This window comes from Acomys russatus, chromosome 13 (genome assembly GCF_903995435.1).
Source record: "Acomys russatus chromosome 13, mAcoRus1.1, whole genome shotgun sequence".
Lineage (NCBI taxonomy): Eukaryota > Metazoa > Chordata > Mammalia > Rodentia > Muridae > Acomys > Acomys russatus.
The window spans coordinates 60,479,601-60,485,600 of NC_067149.1; positions in this window are offsets into that span (position 1 = coordinate 60,479,601).

A 6,000-nucleotide genomic window follows, 5' to 3' on the forward strand; every position below is an offset into this window, starting at 1 on the left:
AAATGCGGTCCTAGGGGAAGTTTTGGCACACATAAAATCAGTTGCAAGACCGATCCATACAACAACAAAGTGTTCATCTGTCCGGCTGCTGGCCAGAGGTCCTGAGTAACAGGAATGAACAGGGCAGAAAATCAGTCCCACCTTTGTGCACTCAGACCTTGATGTTGGGTTGGCATATACAGCAGAGTCATGAGGTCCTCAAATTCAGTCTGAGGCCATTGTCAGAGAAATCAAGTGCGACGTTATCCCAGGCTGTCTCAAGAAGTGGCTACCTTTACTTAAGTGGTTGTTCATGGCAGAGCAGGCCAACAATGGTTGCATGCCAGGTACCCTTGCATGTTCTCAGGATTCTAAACAATTCCCCCAAGGGCCATAGTGTGTCCTTGCACAAATATGAAACAGGAATTCCTTTTGGATGCATAGTTTAAAAAAAACCATTTTGTATCTGTATGGACTCAGTCATCAGTCTAAGCCACTCTCAATGGCCCAGCTAATGATGTTGGAACACATGGCATTAGCCTAAGTTTGCCAATAGAGGGCGCTGGAGGAATGCTGGAGGAAGAAAGTGTCTTTCCCTGGGTCAGCTTCTGTTGGCATTTGTGGCACCTCCCTTTTGGACTCTTCTGCCAGCTCTGCAGTTGATGGTTTAAGACAGCTTGCTGTCCCTGAATAAGCTTCTCTGACATTCAGTGCACTCTCTTGTGCTCTGTCCCTCAGCCCTGGTTGTCAGGATCACTTTTACACGTGTATTCCTTACTTGGGTGCTTTGCTCCCATCCTATAGGAAATGGCAGCTTCTTAAATCTGTTACTGCTATACCATTTAGAGGTTCCTCTGTTACTCATATTTTCCATTGTAGTTACATACCTTGAACATGTAGTATTCTTATTAATTCTTCGAGAATCTTATGTAATGTAGTTTGATCAGAGTCACTCTACACTCTTTTCCCTAACTCCTTTCAGATCTACCCCACCCCACTCAACTCCATGTCTTTTTTATTACTACCATTTAAAAATAGCCCACAGGGTCCAATTTATGCTGGCCATGTTCTCCTAGGACTGGGCAACCATGGTCAACCTACCAGGGGCTATACCCTCACTGAAAACTGGCTCTTCTTTCCCCCAAAATGTCAACTGTCAGTGGCTCTTCAGATAGGTGTAGGGGCTCCTGATTCCTCCCCCATGCAAGCTGGAATGTTGACTGGCTTGATCTTGTGCAGATCTTGTGCAGGCAACCATAGCTGCTATAAGTTCCTGTAATAGCCCTGCCGTTTCCAGAAGACACACTCTCCCTGTGTTTCTACCTTACCTCTGCTCTCTCTTCTGTGATGTCTGTCTCAGCTATGGTTTCTATTGCTATGACAAACTCAACCACCAAAAGCAACTTGTGGAGAAAGGGTTTATTGCACTGACACTTCCAGGTAACACGCTATATCCAAGGGAAATCAGGGCAGGACTCAGCTGACAGGAACATGAATTCAGGAACTGAGGCTGAGGCCATGGAGGAATGCTGTTTACTGATTTGTTCTCCATGGCTTGATCAACCTGCTTTCTTATACCATCCTAGACCATCAGCCCAGGGTAGTACCACCCATGGTGAGCTGAGCCTTCCCACATCAATCAAGAATATGCCCTACAGACTAGCCTACAGGCTGAAGCTATGGAGCTTAACTACATTTTCTTCTTTCTAGGTGACAATAGTTAGTCAACATGGAATGGAATGGAACTCAACCATCATAGTGGATGAAAGACAGGTGGCCCTTTGACAAGACTTAGTAAATAATGATGCTTTGTACAAAGGGGGAAATGGCCTTACTTTCCCAGAGCCAATGCTATCATCAAGGCATTCAGCTTGCTGGAGAGAGCTTGCTTGGCTGTGAACTGTAGGTTGCTTGCAGAGGTCAGTCTTTCTGGATCCCTGAAGCTCTATAAACTCAAAGGTAAGTTGCTATGTCTCAGATCTCAAGATGATGTTCTCCTAGTGGGAGAGGACACAGTTGGATGGAACTAGGCATGGGTGATGGGGATGGTGCTTTTGTGACGAGCCCTGTGAGCAGAAGGCCCCCTCCATTGACTGGTGCGTGAGCTATTAGTGATCTAAGAGATAGTCTTCCCAGAGTAAATGACTGAAGGGAAAACAAGGTAGGACTTAATACCTTTAGTTTCACAGTCCTGTGAAGAATCTGCGTTTATGTTTAAATCTGTATCATTTACCTGATTGAGCTGAACAGGGTAAAGAAACACTATCTCTAGTAGACCCTGTTTACACAACATTACCAGTGATGTTTTATAATGGACACTGACTCCAGCATAGGAGGACTTATCAAAGTTATTATATAAGCAGCACCAGTAGCAATGTAACTAAAACAAATAGCGTAAGCACTTTAGACATTCAATATCTCAGGTGCTTAAAGGGTCCACACTGGATACTTCCTGTGTTCCTGACTTTGTTCTGAATTATTCCCCGTGTATTTGCTCACATAGTTCTCAAAGAGGGGCACTGAGCAGCCAGAGTGGCAGAGCTGGGATTTCAATCTTTTCTGGCTTTTACCCTTTACTCTCTGTTGTTAGGGGGAAAAAATCCCTACAAATTATTTTGTAACCTTTAGTTATCTATGAACGGGAGTAATACTTTTTACATGATAGGAGTGTTGGATTGATACATAATTGAGATGGCATCAATGTTGTATAGTCCAGACAATCTGAAACTTGTTAGAAGTTAAAAAAATTTTTTTTGGAGAATGAAGTTTTTAAATTTTATGAGTTTGCCTCAATGTATGTGCATGCTGTGCCTATGGAGGACTGGAACAGGCATTCGATCACTGGGGATTGGAATTACAGATGCTTATGGGTTGTCATGTGGGTGCCAGGAGGGTGCTGGGAATTGACTCCTGGTCCTCTGGAAAAGAAGATAGTGCTTTTCACCTCTGAGCCATCACTCCAGCCCATCTTAAAAGTTCTAATGTCTGCTTTGCCATTAATCAAGGCATGAGTACATGATAGTTATTAGTTTATATTTTTAAAAAGTTTTTTCCTGACGTAGACAAAATATCACTTACCTGGTGGGGAGTGGGGTACACATGATATTCTTAAATTAAAGGAAAATAAAATTCTGTAGCCAGGATTAACGATCGAGGGAAGGGATATAGTGCTGGCCACTATCAGAAAATGATGAGCAAGATGCTGTGGGCCTCCTGCCTGCTTTATAGTGGCGAGCGATATTAACTGATCCCTGTCTGAATAATCATCTTAGTTTTAAAAACCTCAATTTACTAAATAGGTCAAGGTGCTGCAAAGCTGAGCTGTTACTGGTGAAGCCATAGTAGGCCTTTTGCCCCCCCCCCCCCCCCCCCCCCCCCCCCCCCCCCGCCGAAAGCCCTACACAGTCTTCAAGTAAGAGGAGGAAAAAAAAAAAAAAACCACATGGGACTAAAGAAGATGGGCCCGTAGGTGATTTCTTTTTTCCATCTGCTTTTAAGGAAAGGGAGAGTGGAGGATAATACAGAGTAATGGCTGCACTGTGGGGTTGTGGATTGAGCAAATGCAATAATGCCCTACTTGGGCGTAAAGCAGTAACTCAGATTCCATCTTGTTGTTCTGAAAGTCCATGAACATGAATATACAAATACTCAACGGAAAGCCTCCTGCTCAGGGTTATCTATTGAAAAGGCTTCATAAAAACATTGCTGTAAGAGTAGGGTCTTTTTATTGGCTTAAGCTGACTGGAATGCCACCCTTCGCTCTTGGTTGGGGTGGAGGATGTTAAGAAATGTAGAAATACAGCCGTAACTGTGACACTCAGGCATTGTGAGTTGGTAACCAAGGCAACTCCTCCCATTATGCATTCAGACTTTCCTGTTGATTATCTATTGTAATGCCAATAATTGCAGCTTGAGAGGAGTCTCTGTTTGTTGTGGAGACAATTAGCACTTGAAATAAAATAACATATTTGAATAAATTGGTAAGATCCAAGGTTTGACTGGACCTCTCAGGGACAAGCTGCAGCTTCGCAGTAGGAGCGACTGACTTGTGTCTCAGCAGCCTATGGAGGGAGCATCTTCCTCTCACATTACTTGAGGTCCTGTTGGTGGTGGTTACGGTTGAAAACCTTCTGCCTCTTCTTAGATTGTGTTGGGAAATAGCTTAAGTCACAAACACCTGCACGAGGGTAATACTGGGTTTTCACTGATAGGCTTATTCACACAGCTTGTCTCTACATGTAATGTTTCATTAAAAATATTCCCCCCAATTACTGTCATAATTTCTCTCCACTCTTCTAAGACAGTATATTGAGTAACTGTTTCTTTTAATTCAGGTGTGTGTGACCGGAAACCATGCAGTCTTTAAAGCCTGTATCTTTGCCTTGCCTTCAAGTACCACTTCATGAGTGAATACCGCCATTTGTATTGTGATTGTTAACTGAAAAACATCACCCTTGGACCCGTGACTATCGAGAGAGTTTTCGATACATCGCCTTAAACCTTTTGTCCTCTAAACACAAGTAAGTTTCCCCTGGAATAACTGTGTTTGTTTTCAGAGTTACACTAGTTACATAACCTGTTCTGGTAGAATAGTGAACAGTGTGCATAGCCTGGAGACCGTGCTGCCTTGCCCCACCCCCCCAACCCCCACAATGTGCAGAGACTGCAAGCATTCGTGTCACCATACCCAACTGGAGAATAGCCTGCAGTTTGTCAAACTACATCAATGACTAAGGGGGAAAAGGTCTTTTAAATTCAGCAATAGAAGCTAGTCCAAAGCCGCATTCTCCGATCAGCTTTAACAGTCATAGAGCTGTTGGATTGATCTCCATCTGTCTATCTTTTCTATCTCTAAATTGGTTCTGAATCCAACTGGGACAAGGAGGATGTTATTTATTGGCTGTCCCCAAACACCTAACATATGTTTTCCATATCGAATGTGGTTGATAAGTATTAACTGTTGACAACGTCAGAATGTAAATTCCACAAGTGCAGAGCCTGCTCTTATCTTCTTCACTGCCATTTCTCTGCACATAAAAGTTGTTAAAAAACAGAAAGAAAAAAAAAAAAACCCAAAACAGTTCAGATCACAAATGTTCCCACTCCCATTTTGGAATAAGGTATTTGGAGTACTTCGTATTTGGTTCTTTACATTAACAATATCTCCCCAAAAGTCATAGTTTGAGATTTCACTAAGAAATTTTTTGGAGGGGAATGCTTTGATTATATAGAAGAATGAGAGCTATGAACACTTTGCTATTCTTTGGCGTAATGACAGATAGCCAACAGCAAACACTCCATAGTGGAGATTCCATACTAAGTTCTCTTTGGATTCACAGCCAAGCCCTAAGGAACACGAAGGATTTGAACCTGGTTCAGAATGCTGACCTAGGCCTCACATAAAACTGAGTAGGAAGCAGCTTCATAGTAATGTACCTGAACTATTGTATCTAACAAGACACAAATGACGGAGCCTATCATGCTGTGGGACCCTGGGAAACACATTTTCAATATGGAAAGGTGATTCTTGTTACCAGTGAGTATGGACTTTTAAATCTGTTCTTGGAGCCTTGTGGGACTCTGCTGGGTAAGGTTGAAGTCTGACTTCTCCAGATATCCATTTGTACTATCTGTGTTGGTGGACTCACTTTTCTCAGTCGGGTTCTCACTCTACCTGATCTGGTAACCCCAGATTTTGTAAGGAGTGTCACATATCCTCAAGGAAAATTATAGGCCAGAACCTTTCCTGATCAGGAACTTGTTTAGCAAGCCCAAGGAATTCCTGGAAGTACTTTACCCTATGCTTAGGAGATCCTAGCCCCCAGCAAAGGACCTTTAATCTTACATAGAAGTCATTCCCCCAACCATAGGATAATTAAGTACTGTTTCTCCTTCTTGTGATAGAGCCCAATGTTATTGCAAATAAACAAGTTACTGAATCTCTGTGAGGAGATGAACTATCTTGGCATCCTTAGCTCTAGTGAGTCAGACACCCTCCAAACCCCTCCCCACTGCCCAAGG